Source organism: Cebus imitator, unplaced genomic scaffold (genome assembly GCF_001604975.1).
Source record: "Cebus imitator isolate Cc_AM_T3 unplaced genomic scaffold, Cebus_imitator-1.0 Scaffold575, whole genome shotgun sequence".
Lineage (NCBI taxonomy): Eukaryota > Metazoa > Chordata > Mammalia > Primates > Cebidae > Cebus > Cebus imitator.
In genome coordinates this window covers 710,783-726,883 of record NW_016107890.1, presented here as the reverse complement: position 1 = coordinate 726,883, position 16,101 = coordinate 710,783, and the positions used below count along the sequence as shown (strand labels likewise).

The 16,101-nt window shown below is 41.0% G+C and overlaps 1 long non-coding RNA gene across 1 annotated transcript; it reads left to right on the top strand.

Annotated features, from left to right (window-relative positions):
- The first annotated feature begins 3,642 nt into the window (after nt 1–3,642).
- Nucleotides 3,643–13,802, top strand: LOC108294350. The gene is made up of 4 exons (XR_005197931.1): nt 3,643–3,884; nt 5,908–6,098; nt 7,766–7,965; nt 13,414–13,802. It is a non-coding gene; the product is annotated as an uncharacterized LOC108294350 (long non-coding RNA).
- The last annotated feature ends 2,299 nt before the right edge of the window (nt 13,803–16,101 follow it).

Sequence of the window (16,101 nt, the reverse complement as noted above, 5' to 3'; positions counted from 1 at the left end):
AGAAGGAGGACCACTAGAGTGTAATTCAGAGCCCAGGTGGTGTGCTTCATAAGAGCAGTAACTTGTGCTTCTGCAGTTATGACACCTGCTCCAGGGATAGTCATTTCCAAGAGGTAAAACCACCAGGGGGCTCATCACACTTGCACAAACCGAGAGCATAGCACCTCCCAGTTATGCGGGCCATCTGGGCAACGTAGGGAGAACAGTGGCAGGTACATAAGGCCACCCCCAGGTACAACATCCAGTCCAGTTTGCTGGTAGTTAAGGCCACCCTTGTCTCCAAAGACCCATCAAATCCCAGGGGGGCACAAAATCTATTGGGGCCCAACCTTGGGGCCGCTTGTTTCACCATACCACCATACCCTAAGTGTGGTGACATGTGTTGTTTGCACAGGCCATGACAGGTACCCATTTCACGGGAGTGTTGCTCCAGTGTTGCTCTATGCACCACAGTACCTGAGCTTTGGGTACTACACATTCCCCCACTAGCCAGCCCCATTCATCATAAACACAAAAGGTCTGCCAGGCGGCAGATGTGCTGTGCGTCTTACGGTGTCCTTTGTCCAACGCTTGACATGTTGCATTACAGGTATCAGCCAAGGGACCCCAGGTCTCCAGCCATGTCCAATTCTCTGCAGATGCTGAATGTGTGTGCCAAGGCATGCCATCTGCAGCTGCTGCTGGAAGGGCAGTGCAGATCCAGCAGATGGAAACATCGGTCACCTCAGCATAGGTGTGGGCCCAGTCCACAATGTAGTTGGAGCATGTTAACCTATGGTTGAAATAATAGAGCAGGCACAGGTACTAAGAGAGGTAAATCACATTCCTCCACAAAACATAGGCTAACCTTTCATCCCTGGATAATAATGCAGCCACCAAGGGCATTTGCTCTGGGCGATGGTACCATCCTTTCTCAGCTCCCTGTGGTTCCTTTGAGTCCTGTATCCATGCCAAAGTCATGGGAGAGCTCCTGATAGGCCCCATAGACAGTACATATGTCCCCTGGAGGAGGGTTTCTTCCCTGGCTGTTCCCCTATGAACATTCAACCGTGGGGGCCATGTATTGAACACCCAAGGAGTGACATGTGAGTCATATTGTAGGCCCTCCCCACAGGGAGCCACGATGGCCAACCACCCACAGTGAGGGACCTGGAGGGTCCATGGCCACAGCCAGGTTTTCTATTCCCCTGTTTTCAGGGGTGTTGGGGCTGCCAACAACAGGTTACCTTTCATCCCCATACCTGATCGGAGGAGGTCATTCTTGGTATGTATCCACAACTGAATGGGTGTGCCAGCCTAGTGTAACAAAGCCTCCACTGAGGCTGGACCACCTTTCCATAGCTGTCCATTCAAGGTTTGAAGCACCAGGTCCAGCCTGGAACTCTAGCCCCACAAAGATGGGGGTGTGACATGCAAGCATAACCCATTCTTCAACAGCCTGTTACATTGCTCAATCATACCTGCAGCTTGTGGGCTGTGTGGCACATGGAATCCCCACTTTACGTTCATTTGTGTTGCTCATTGTTGTACCTGTTGTCCAGTGAAATGTGTTCCTCTGTCACTCTCAATGGACAAAGGGCAACCATACAGGGAGCATAAGTGTTTCAGGGCCCTGATGGTGTGCTATTGGTCGGCCACCCTGCCAGGGTAGGCAAACAGCAGGCCTGTGGCCTTGTCCATAGCTGTTAATGCATGGGTATACTCTTGTGACTTCAGCAGCAGCCTGATGTAGTCTACTTGCGACCTGGTCACAGGCACTGCAACCTCTACCTTCTGGGTTCAAGTGATTCTCCTATCTCAGCCTCCCAAGTAGCTGGGACTACAGGCCTATGCCACCATACCCAGCTAATTTTGTATTTTTAGTAGAGAAGGGGTTTCACCATGTTGACCAGGCAGGTCTCGAACCCCTGACCTCAGGTGATCCACCCGCCTCAGCCTTCCAGAGTGCTGGGATTACAGATGTGAGCCACTGCACCTGGCCTGTTTCAAAAATGCTTGCAAGTTCCCTTACATTCCTACCTCCAAACAATTTCAGAATGCCATTTTCTAGTCACAAACTCCACCCTTCCATCTGTCACCAAAATCTAAGTATTTTGCAGAGTTAAGCATAATTCAACTCCTTATAAAATCTGCCCCATTTAACACTGGACATGCTAATCATATCCAATAATTTCTCCTGTCACCATTTGGTTTTTTACCTTCTAAAAGCTTTGCTTCTGTGATATATGCCTTTCTGTTGGAACTATAATTGCTGGAACATTGAATTTAATGTCCAGAAACACGAATAGATATTAGCAGATTAATCAGATACTCATTTAGGTTTATTATAAAGAATCAATTGATTCAACAACAAAATCTGAACACATCTCCTGTTAATGTACCTGTTTCCATGGTTCCTGCCCTAAGATTGTACCTGGAAAAAATAGACAAACAGAAGAACATGGGTTAGAACGGATTCAGTGCTACAGTTCCAACAAAGTGTGATGTGCATATGATAAATATTCAGAATGGGATTGTGAAAAAACACCTCTTCCAATTCCTTTTTATTTTTTCATTTTTTTTTCTGTACTAGTAGCATTTACTAAGTGCAGTTAATAGGAATAAAAAAATTAGTCAAATTAACCAAGACTTAATACCTTCTATCTGAATCATTTATTTGAATGACTGAGAGAATAAGTTTGGCAGATCACCCGAGGTCAGCAGTTTGAGACCAGCCTGACCAACATGAAGAAACCCAATTTCTACTAAAAATACAAGATTGGCTGGATGCGGTGGCGCATGACTGTAATCCCAGCTACGCGGGAGGCTGAGGCAGGAGAATGGCTTGAACCCAGGAGGCGGAGGTTGTGGTGAGCCGAGATGGTTCCATTGCACTATAGCCTGGGCAACAAGAGAGAAACTCTGTCTCAAAAAAAAAAAAAAATTTTAAACTTAAACACAATGGTGCACCTGCTGTGGAAAACAGTTTGGTGGTTTTTTATAGTATTAACCATAGAATTATCATATGATCCAGCAATTCTACTCCTAGGCCTATATCCCAAAGAATTAAAAGCAGGGGCCCAAACAGATGCCTGTTTGTATACCAATGCTCATAGCAACACAATAGCCAAAAGGTGGAAAGAACCCAACTGGCCATCAACATATTTCACATTTTGTTTGCATGGATAAACAAAATGTGATATACAGATGCAATGGAACTTCATTCATCCTTAAAAAGGAACAGGATTCTGATATTGCTACAACATGGATGGACCTCAAAAACACTATGCTAAGTGAAATAGGCCAGACACAAAGGAACAAATATTGTATGATTCCACTTATATGAGATACCTAGAGCAGTCAGATTCATGACTGCTGCCAGGTAAGTGCAACCACAGCTGCTTCATGAATCTGACGTAAGTAGAATCATGAACCCTCCAATCTAAAGGAAAATCAAAAGAAAATCTAATATAATTGTAAAAATTAATTAAGATATTACCACTTATAAAAGGATCTACTTTGCTGAGGGATTTATCCAAGCATCCCTTTAAACAGAGAGCTGCTTCCCTAGTAAACTGAATTGTTCACTAACGGATTGTTAACAGCCCAACAAAAGCTGTTGAGAGCAGAAATCAGATTTAACCTGTAAATTAACTCTGACAAAGTTATGTAATAATTTTACTAATATCTTATTGAGAGAGTCATGGAGGTTATGGGATTAGCTTGAAACCAGTTTCTGGGCTAATTGGAAGCAGGTACAATGAAGCTCTAGAGAAGCAGCTCAGGAAGCTGGGAGACTGTCCAGAACACTATCTTGGGCAGAAGTCAGCCCACCTTCACTTCTGTTCTTTTACAGGAGGCGCTAGCCCCTCTCAAGCCTCACATGAGAATCCAACACAGCTGAGGTGAGCTGGGCTGTGGCAGTGAGAGAACACAGCTGCCCTCCAAGCTGACCACCCAAGTTTTCATTTTAATAGTCAGCTACCTTTTCCAGTAATCAGTAAACCCTTTGAGGTCAAGGATCAAGTTTTCTTTGTAGCATGCTGCCTTGTATTTCACACATGCTAAGTGAATAATATTATTTTATAAAAAATGAATGAATGAATGACTAATAAAAATGGCAATGGAAGGTCCAACAAAATGGTTATAAATCAGCTCCGAATTTAATATTTATGAGATCTTGAGTCTTAAAAGTTCAAATGACACACATGATTCTACAGAAACACTCCTCAAAGCATAAAGTGAGAAAAAATTGTGTTTATTCTGTCTTCTGCTACCAAAGGGACATATTTTCTATTGCTTTTGTAACTCTGCCTTGTACCCAAATGCACCACATTCATAATAAGTAGTGTTGACAGAATGAATGACAAGGCAAAAAATAGCTCTCAGTACTTTTCATTTTTTACAAGTATGGAAAGCATATTAAACCATTTGCTGATTAAAAATATGCGTGTTTTGACTTGAATATGAATCAAATTAACATATATAAATCCAACATCTTCACATCACTAGATTCACAGCCATAGCCAATATAATTTTCCATGTTTCTTCAAATTCATCAATTCCAGAGTGACATAATTATTAGGCATAAAATACACAGTAATGATTTATAACTGAAAACTAACTTTTGTTTTAATTCAATGATCATTTATCCTCTAAAAGTAAAAAAGGTGCAAGATCATTGAAAATCTAAGTTTTGTTTTTGTTTTTGTTTTGTTTTTTTTAAAATAAAATAGAAATGGGATTTTACTGTGTTGGCCAGGCTGGTCTCATTGAACTCCTGACCCCAAGTGTTCCTCCCTCCTGGGCCTCCCGAAGTGCTGAAATTACAGTCGTGAGCCACTATGCCTGGCCAAAAATCTAAGATCTTATGTTGAATTTAGCTCTACACTTACTACCACTAAGGGAAACTAAAGTTTGAGGTATGGAAAAAGAACTCTTATCCCTCAGTAAGGTTAATTAGTATAAATGAAAGTACTATGTTGAATCCTAGCGCCTGGCTGAGTTACATAGCCCCAGAAATGTACAAGCTTCCTAGTTGCAGTTTCCATAACTTCACCTCCTACCTGCCCCTTTACTCCAGGCTGGTCCATCCCCATGTTCTTTTCTCCAAGACTCTGGTTTAGGGCAGGGAAGACTCTCTGGGAACCAGATACTCTGTACACTGCTACACTAACGGACCAGGCAACGGCCCTGGGAAAAAGAACACATCCAAGCTGCAAACCTGGGTCAGACTACACCAGGTCTGGGCCAAGCCAATTAAGAGGGCGCAGGTGCTGTTATCAGAAGACCCCCTGTTCCTTCCACTTAGCTCTGCAGTCCCTTAGGATTCACTGCCACCTGCAGCACCTCTCTAGGATCAGGAAAGTAGTCTGAGTAGAATCTCTAGCACCCAGCCTCCCCTTACATCCTGCTATTGATATACATCTGATGCTACAAATCTGGCACCATATAAATGCCCAGCACTTTGGTCACTGAGTCCTTCCAGAGCTGCTGGCACTGAGCCTGTGAGAGCAATAAGCGTCTTTCTAGCAGAATGCTTTCTAACCTTGTGTTGTGATATGAATTCTCCAGGGCTGTTGATATAAATGTAGATCCCAGGACCTTACTCTGAGCATTCATATTTATAGTGGGTCTATTTGGGATCCAGGAATCTGAATGTTTAACAAGTGCCCAGGTAATACTCTTCCCCTGGGAATATTGGAAAATACTGTGTTCAAGCACTCTTTAAAGTGCTCACCTAGCCTCTTGGTGAAGGGAGTTGCTGTTTGTGGATTTAAACCTTGTCCTCTATGGAGATGATAAAAGGGAAAATGCTGGGAAGTCTATGTAAATCTAAGGCATGTACCATTACCATGATCATATACCTTTAGCCACAGCCACCGGGAAACTATGCACAGCCTGGGTGAGCTTCTTTTCAATACACAGGGCTAAGTGACTGCGAGCCTAGAAGATGGAGTAGGACAAGGAGTAGCCAAAGGCAGTGGAGAGAGGCAGGCGGGGCAAAGCCTGGAATCTGGAGGTCAATACACATGTATTTCAATCCACAATTGCTTTGGCTACTGACATAAATCAAAGGAAAAAGGAGGGAGATGCAGGGAGAAAATGTAAACAGCCAGGTAAGTGCAGTCTTCTGTTAAATATGAATTTTCAGATATTAAAGAATGAATATCTTAACAGAGTTATTCGTTTATTGAACTTCCAATTTTATTTTTTAGTACTGCTATGTGAATGAATCTGAGTTAGATTCCTAAACTCAACCACGTGCCAAGAATGAAGGGCTACTCATGAGTTTTACTAATAGCCACTCGGGGAAAAGATTTCTATCCTGCCAATGTTGCTGCTGACTTACACCATGAATTACAGAGGGCTGTAGTTACAGCATGGTCCCCTCACATGGACGGATGAAGAAAATTTGCAATGATACCAGAAATGAAAGAAATGAGTCTTGTTGCAGGGTGCTGGAAGATGATTTGGAGGTAATAATGACTCTCTTCTTGAGACCTGAACAAGAAGTTGTGAGCTAAACAGCAACCTGCAGAATCGTCTGGCATTAATACAAGGAAAACCTTGCTCAATGTCTCCTTAAAAAAAAGATGAACACAGTCTTCTGTGATTGAAATATGTGCCTGCATAGTAACAAGGCAATGGACTAGCTTTCTACGATCCCACCTAGACCTGTGATTATACAGCGAAATATTAACAATGAATGCAACCTCAGCAAAGGCACACTGTTCAGGAGTATAGCATGTATGAGAAAAGAGGTTAAATCTCCTAAATGCCATTATTTAGGAAGAATCTTTCAAGTCTTTGAACAATTTTTTTCTCAAATATAAGAATTCAAAGTTAAGTATCCTCACGTCAGAAATTTATCTTAGCCTCTTTAGAAGTTGTGGTTCCTTCTATTGTGACAAACATTCCCAAAGAGTTACAGGCAGCCAGGAAAAAGCTTTGGGACAACTAGGGAGTATAGGAGATGTCAAAAGTATTTTAGGGCCAAATATGCCTCATAGTAGCCTCCCTTGACAGTCACATAAAATATGCAAAAAAGATACTTAACAGTTCTCATTTTCAATTATAATGCCTTAGGTCTCATTACTTTTTCCTCAGATCGGTATAAGGAAAAACGTTTTTCCATGCTCATCCTGCTGATAAAACTTCAGTCACTGACACGTTCCCTTTAAAACTAACAAGCCTTTTTATCTCCCTGCATTGGCCAGATAACGATTTTACAGGCCACTCAGAATTACCAGAGAGAGCTGAAACTGGAGCAGAGAGATAAATGAGATCCCTGTAGATAAACCACATAATTCAGGGCAGTCAGGAGTTGCAGCCTCTTCCCTCACTTAACCTTGTACCAAGGCTGCTGTGGGTAATTTGATTCCCTGCGTACCTTTCTCTGTCGGAATGGAGAGTGAATTTTAGGGAGATGTCAGACTGGCAGAGGGAGAGACAACACCCTGTGAAGGAAGGAAAACTGCATAAGGATTTAGGAGACTTAACCTAATTATGCCACCAAAGATCGATTATTTCACCACTCAAAAATCTCAATGTCCTTACCTGAAAGAGAGGAGGTTGCACTGAACCTATGAGAGAAAGATCCTGAGATCTGGAAGGACTCTCTGAAGTCCTTGCTTGGGGCAAGTGGGGGAGTAAGTGGGTTCTGGGCTGTGGTTCTCTCAGAATGGTTCTGCTTTGGTCTGTTTACGCATCGGGATTACATGTAAGATTTCATCTTCCGAAAGGTATCCGATGCTAAAGAAAGCTAAAACATGTTTCCTTCTAGCTCTACCACCCTCTGATTTTTTTTTTTTTTTACCGGTCTATGGGAAGAGGAGATGAATGCCTGCTAAAGCGACCAGAAGGCTCTCAGTAAAAAGTATTAACAAGGTATCAATTGAATCTGCAAAACAAAGAGGTGCTTGAAGGATATGAAAGAGGAAACCTGAAGGGAAACCCAGACGGCACATCGCTCTTCTGGGCTAGGTAAGAGGCTGTCTCACTCTTGCTTTCTCACAGCAAACTTTCTACCTTTTCCCCAGTGGTGCTCAACTCTGGCTGCCCAGCAGATCCCCTGTGGTGATATTAAATGATAGAGGGGTCTGGTCTTCTGCTTTGGGGATTCTGATTCAACAGTTGTGGTTTTTAAGATACAGAGGTGGTTTTGATGTGTAACTAGGATTGAGAATTTCTGCCTGGCTTCAGCTCTTCGATGTTTACTAAAATTGCTCTCTTAAAAGACATTAATTACCGGGCACGGAGGCGCATGCCTGTAATCCCAGCAGTCTGGAAGGCCGAAGAGGGCGGATGGATCACCTGAGGTCAGGAGTTCGAGACCAGCCTGACCAATATGGTGAAACCCCCGACTCTACTAAAATTGCAAAAATTAGCCAGACGTGGTGGCATGTACCTGTAGTCCCAGCTACTCAGGAGGCTGAGACAGGAGAATTGCTTGAACCCAGGAGGCGGCAGAGGTTGTAGTGAGCCGAGATCTGGACACTGCACTTAGCCTGGGCATCAGAGTGGGACTCTGTCTCAAAAAAAAAAAAAAAAAAGAAAGACATTAATGACACCCACAATATCAGTTATCATTTTGAGGTAGATGACTCCAAATCTCATCCTCTAAACAACCACCTTCTCTCTAGGTGTCTCATCATCTCTTTTTCCACCAGCCAGTCTTGCCTTCCAAGGTCCTCCTATGGGTAGTGGCCGAACCCTTCTTCCAGTGACTCAGGATCCCAGGGACTTGAAGGCATCCATGATTGCCATTCCCTGTGCCCCAGCATCCTAGCTGCACAAATGCAGTAAATCCGCCCTTGCGTCTGATCCTAAACTAGGTCCTTGCTTTTCATTCCTCCTGCCACTCTTCAAACCAGGCTCCCTTTATTACCTGATACATTGTTTACAGTCACATGATCAGGGTGTCATTCTCCCATCTTTACCCACTATGATCCATCCCAATCTGACTTGTTAGCCACTTACTTAAAACTGCATAGGCTGGGCGCGGTGCCTTATGCCTGTAATCCCAGCACTTTGGGAGGCCGAGGTGGGCAGATCACTTGGTCAACAGATCAAGACCATCCTGGCCAACATGGTGAAACCCTGTCTCTACTAAAAATACAAAAATTAGCTGGGCATGGTGGCACGCACCTGTGGTCCCAGCTACTCGGAAGGCTGAGGTGGAAGAATCACTTGAACCCAGGAGGCGGAGGTTTCAGTGAGCTGAAACCTCACTGATTGTGCCACTGCACTCCAGCCTGGTGACAGAGCAAGACTCCGTCTCAAAAAAAAAAACTGCAATGGCTCCCCGCTGCCTACCTTTTAAAAACAAACCCCTTCATCTATCTCTCAGGTTTCACAATAGGAACTCAAAGTTTCCAGCCGTATCTTTGATTACACAGCAGCATGGACACAGTCCACCATCTAAAGAGCATTATCCTTTCTTCCATAAACACGTCCTAGGCTTTCAGATCCTATGCCTTTGCCCTTACTCTTCTCCACCTGAAATGCCCTCCTCCTCGTTTTATGTCACCTCCTTCCCATTGGCTCTCCAGCTCTTTCCAAATGAATCTGAATGGCAGTAACATTGTGCTCGACTCTTCCGCAGCAGTCATAACGTCCTGTGTTGCAGCATGGTTATCTTCTGAAGTCTTGCTTCTTCAGAGCACTGCCCTGTGAGCCTTGTCACTGTATGAAAAGAGAGTGGGCTTTGGAGCCAGTGATCCCTGTGTTTAAATTCCAGCTCTACCAACAAACAGCCATTTAAACTGTTAAATTATTCGCACTGTTCAAATTATTTAGCCCTTTCCTGCCTTGGTTTCTCCATCTATAAAATGGGAATATTAATATCCAATTCCTAGAATTAAGATGAAGTCTGAGATAATGGATGTAAAGTGCCTCACACACACACAAAGGCTTTCAACAAATAGTAGCTCCCATTAACAAATGTCAAATGGAGGCTTGACAGGCTTTTATCTATATTGGAAGGTGACACAACACTAATCCAGCTTGATGGAACCATTTTCTGTAGATATTCACCACCTGCTCCTTCTTACCCATTAAGAAGATTACAGGGCTATTTTTACTTTTGAGACAAGACTCTGAAGCTGAGAAGTAATAGCTTCCTCCCTATTATCTGTCTGTTTACTGGGAATAATAAGAATTGGTAGTAATAGTGAAATGACAGGTAGACAAGAACAGGAAGAAAGAGCAGCAAGAAAACTCTGAATTAAAATATTTAGCACTTACTGAGAACTGGCTGGGTGCCCACAACTGGCTGGTTGTGGTGGCTCACACCTGTAATCCCACACTTTGGGACGTCAAGGCAGACAGATCACTTGAGCCTAGGAGTTCGAGACCAGCCTGGGCAGCATGATGAAACCCCATCTCTACAAAAAATGTAAAAATCCACAGACTTAAATGAAATATTGGTTGGCTGTTTGTTATTTTCTTCCCTTATTCCTTCCTGTCTCTGCTGTTAAGCACAATTATCGGCATAAAAGAGGATTTTAATACCTATTTTTAGATTGCATTCTAGCCTGGGCAATAGAGCAAGACTCCTGTTCTCTCTCCCCCTTTCTCTTTCTCTTTCTTTCTTTCAAAAAAAAAGTTCTGATAACCAAGAATGCCTGTTTTGTTTGTTTTGTTTGGCTAAAAAAAAAAAAATACAAAAATTAGCTGGGGGTGGTGGCATGCACCTGTAGTCCAAGCTACTCAGGAGGCTGAGGGGGGAAAATCATCTGAGCCTGGGGAGACTGAGGCAGCAGTGAGCTGTGATTGCACCCCTGCACTCCAGCCTGGCTGACAGAGTGAGACTTCGTCTCAAGAAAAGAAGAAGAAGCTGAAAACCATCCAAAATAAATATTATCAAGTTGCAAATGTAGTATATAAAAGAATAATCCACCATAGTCACCTAGTTAATTTCAGAGAGGTACAAGTTGTTAAATAACAGGAAGGCCATTAACATAATACATCCAATTATTATGTCAAATGCAAAAGAGTAGACTTGCTTCTATACATGCTTAGAACGTATTTGGTAAGAATCAACAACAATCCCTGATAATATTATTTAAGAGGAGAAATAGAGAAAATATTTACTCAATGTAAGAAAAAGTATTCGATTAAAACCAGTAGCCATCATTATATTTAATAGCAAAACATTAGTGAGATCTCCATTAAAATATGCACAAAAAAGAATATTGTTTAATATTATTCCGAAAGTTGTGATCAATGCAATAAGACATGATACAAAAGATGTACTATTAACAAAGAAGAGATAAAATGATACTTATTTTGTGACAGTTATTGTAAAACTATAATTCCAAATAAATCATTTGAAAATTGTTTAAACATAAGCGGATGAATGTAAGATAGGCAGAAATCAAAAGCACTCCAATATAATTGTAATAATCAGCTAGAAACTTTTAAATTTATTCATATTCATATGTACATATATAGTTTACCTTTTCTAAAAAAGATTTGAGATGATTAAAAAAAAATAAAGCCCATACATAGTAACAAGAAAAAATATATACAAATCTATAAGTAGCTTTAATGCATGTCTTTCAAATATTCAAAGAAAAGAACAAAATTATATTGAGATATATTTATTAAAGTTCAAGAAAATGGAAAAATACACTATGTTCCAGGGCAGAAAGATGTTGATATAAAATTTTCAAAATAATATAGGTTTAATCACGACATTTAACAAGTATTTATTGAACACCCACTATATACCAAGCAAAATGCCAGGTACTAGGGTTACAGTCATGAACGACACAAAGGCTCTGCCCTCCTCGTGCTTAGATTCTCGTGGAGTTGGCACAACAAACAAATAAAGCCTTAATATAATATAGTGTCAGGTAATGATGTCTGCATCGAATAAAACTAAAATAGGGTTAATCAAAATAACAATGAGATACCATCTCACACCAGTTAGGATGGTGATCATTAAAAAGTCAGGAGACAACAGACTCTGGAGAGGATATTGAGAAATAGGAATGCTTTTACACTGTTGGTGAGAGTTCAACCACTGTGGAAGACAGTGTGGCTATTCCTCAAGTATCTAGAACTAGAAGTACCGTTTGGCCCAGTAATCCTATCACTGAGTATATACTCAAGGGAGTGTAAATCATTCTATTATAAAGACACAAGCACATGTATGTTTGTTGTGGCACTGTTCACAATAGCAAACACTTGGAACCAACCCAAATGCCTGTCAATGATAGACTGGATAAAGAAAATGTGGCACATATACACCATGGAACACTATGCAGCCATAAAAACGGATGAGTTCATGTTCTTTGCAGGGACATGGATGAAGCTGGAAACCATCATTCTCAGCAAACTAACACAAGAACAGAAAGCTAAACACCGCATGTTCTCACTCACAAGTGGGAGTTCAACAGTGAGAACACGTGGACACAGGGAGAGGAAGATCACACACTGGGGCCTGTCAGCGGGTGGAGGGCAAGGTGAGGAATAGCATTAGGAGAAATACCTAATGTAGATGTCGGGTTGATGGGTGCGGTAAACCACCATGGCACATGTATCTCTATGTCACAAGCCCGTACATTCTGCACATGTACCCCAGAACGTAAAGTATAATTAAAAAAAATACAAATAAAATAGAGAATGATAGAAGGGGAATGCGGTCAGGGAAGGTCATTGAGGGAGTAACATTGGAACAGACACTTAAATAAAGTGTAGGAGAGGGCCATGTGGCTATCTGGGAGAGCAGTATTTCTTGCAGAGGGAACAACAAATGCAAAGACCCCAACATGCTACCAGCTTGATGTAGTCCAGAAACTGCAAGCAATGCAGTGTTGCTGAGGCAGAGTGAGTACGGTGCGGACCTGTGGAAGATGAAGATGGAGGTAACGTGAGGGCAGACTGTGCAGGCCCTGGTAGAACAGGACTTTGGGGCCTAAGTCCTGTGGTGCCTATTTTGACTAGGTGAGGATGTGATCTAATATGGTTTTTTTAAAGACCTGTTTGGTCTTGGTGCTGAGAATAGACAAGGTAGGGGTGAGGGGAAAATAGAGCAGTAAGAACAGTTAAGAGGCTATTTCAGTAATTCAATCTGGAAAAGACAGGCTTGTACTTGTGTGGTAAGGGTAGAAAGAATCAGAAGTAGATTTCAGATATATCTTGGAGATAGACATAAAGTATTTGCTTATGGGTTGTGTATGAAGGGTGAGACCAAGAGAGGAATCCACGTTGGTCCCCCGGTTTTTGTCCTGAAGCTACGGGTTGGATCACGGTGCTAATTACTTCACTGGGGAAGACTGGGAAAGGAACAAGAGCTGGTGAATGAAACCAGGAGTCTTAAGACATGTTAAGTGTGAAATGTCTATTAGACTCCAAGTGAAGATGTTGAGTAGGCAATTGCCAGAAGAGCATGAAACTCACAGAAACATGTTGGGCCATCAGCAGGTAGATGGAATGTACAGCCAGAGGATTGCATGAGGTCATCCACGGAGAGAACGCAGAGAGACTCCTGGGGCTCACCAACACAAAGAATTTGGGACAAGAAAGAAGATCCAGCAAAGAAGACTGAAAGAAGGCAGCTAACAAAATAGGAGAGAACCTGGAGAGTTTAGAGTCCTAGAGGCCAAGAAGGTGGTTTACTATAATCCCTATCGAAGCATGCGTGGTTTATTTTTATTAACTGACAAATGCTTCTAAAACATACCTGAAAAGTATAATTAATGCACACCTAGGATAATGGATCATTCTGCCACATCATTCCTTTTTCACAACTGATACGGACATGATATTTTCATGACTTTGTAAAATAAAAATGAAATCTTTCTAATTTTTTTTAAAACAGCTGCTTGCTTATGTAAACCTTCTGTCTCTCGCTGTATAACCCCTCCAATTTTATATGGGCACATGTTTCTGTCACTTTTTGGAGCCCTTGTAGCACATTAATAAAATGTAGCACCTGCTTGAAGAAAAATTTGTCTAGGACATTTTGTTTTGGAGACTCGTAAAGTGACGCTATTTTACATAAGAATCTATTATGCCATAGGAAGCATGTTATAAACCCTTAAGCAGGGACCAATTATTCAATAAATGGTGATGACATGAATGTCTAGAAATATGAAAGCCTTGATTTCTCATTTCATTCCACACACCAAAGTGAATTCTAGATTGGTTAAAAATTTTAATGTTTAAAATTTTAACAGTAGAAACATTTGAAGGAAACATGGATATTTATTTATAAAGCTGCTATATGGGGAAAGTTTTCCTATACTAGAAATAACAGGAAAAAAATGTAAAGCAAAGACCAGCAGATCTATAAAAATGAAAAGTTCTATACACAAAAAACCATTAGGCAAATATTAAAATGGAAAAATATTTTCCATAAAATGTTGAAGTGAATATAGTTTCTACATAAAGAGCTCATGCAAACAGATATGAAAACCAGTAGGGCCCCTGTTGATAGTTGGAATATTATGAAGAGATCATTACCCAAAAGAGAAAATTCATCTAGTCAACTCATATGCAAGCATGTATCCTTGATAGTAACCAAAAAAACAAACAACACAAAAAAGCGATCATTTTTCACTAATACTGTTACTAAGTTTAGTTGTGTTTTTTGTTTTGTTTTTGTTTTGTTTTTGACACAGGGTCTCACTCTGTTGCTCAGGCTAGAGCTCAGTGGCACAATCATAGCTTACTGCATTCTTTGAATTTCTGGGTTCAAGAGATCTTCCCACCTCAGCCTCCGGAGTAGCTGAGACTACAGGCACACGCCATCACTGCTTGATAATTTAAAATAATCTTTTTGTAGAAATGGAGTTGGCTGTGTTGCCCAGGCTGGTCTTGAACTCCTGACCTAAGGGTCCTCCCACCTCAGCATCCCAAAGTGCTGGATTACAAGTGTTAGCTACTGCACCTAGCCCTAAAGATTTGCTTTTTAAAATAATAATATATATCCTTGGGAAAGGTTCAGCTAAGGGGACCCTCTTTTGTACTGATTATATAAATTTAGACAAGCAATTTGAATTTGTATCAAAATCCTTCAAAAAGAAAAAGTCTGTATTCAACAACGACTTGGCATCTTCACTTGTAGACTATCTTAAAGAAATATAAAGATTTTCATAAAAATAAATATACCATTATTTATAATTGACTCCAAATGGAAATAAAAGTTTTGCAGATACAGTGGACCTGAAATGGTTCAATTAAAAAACAGCCTTCCCTGTTGCACCCAGAAAATAATTCCTAACAATGTTACAAAGGAAGCTTCACTACATGCATTCTTCTGCCCATTGGGGATCTTTTTGTAGCCCTGACCCCAATCAGTAAGTTACTTTGTCCACCAAAAGAAGAATTTAGCTTCCATCCACATGATGTGGGCACAACCTAGAGGCTGCTGACCAGGGAACACAGAGAACCAGATTAAAAGGCTGGAAAACTACAGGGTCATGCAAATAGAAAGGGAAGCTTCCTCTGATAAACAAGCAGCAGTAGGCATTCTTGCAGAGTTTATTGAAGGAAAACAACATCTCCTTTGCAATAAAATTGATGTAGATTATTTTTTTGAGCAAACTCAAAAGACAGAATTTCTGCAGAGAAATTAGGGTAAAAAAATGAAAGAAAATGACATTCCTGAAAATACTGTTTTAGGACAAAGCTATTGAGGAAGATCATCAGCAGAACTTAGGTAAAGTCCAAAGCAGGGGAACTGGGCACAGACTGCATGAACCATGTTCATTTAGCCATACTTCCATGCATGCATTCATTTATTCGCTCTTTCATTCTTTCAGTAATTTCTGTGTTGACTTAGCAAATATTTATTGAGCAGCAAATATATACTAGGCACTAAGCAAATATTGGGGGTTAAATTACCTTAGTGAAAAAGACAAGAAGAGTATGTTTTCATGGATTGTGTAATAGTGACAAAGCTAGGCATTAAAACAATAATAAAACATTATTTAAGTTCAAATTGATAAGTACTAACAACAAAGAAATTCTGAAATCTGTTGGAGTGAGTGACAGGAGAACCTAACCTAACTCAGGGGATTAGAGAATTCATTTTGGGGTTTCTATGAGATTTGAAATTTTTAATGAAATTTTAAAGGTGAAAGAGATTTATCTAGGGTAATCATTTTT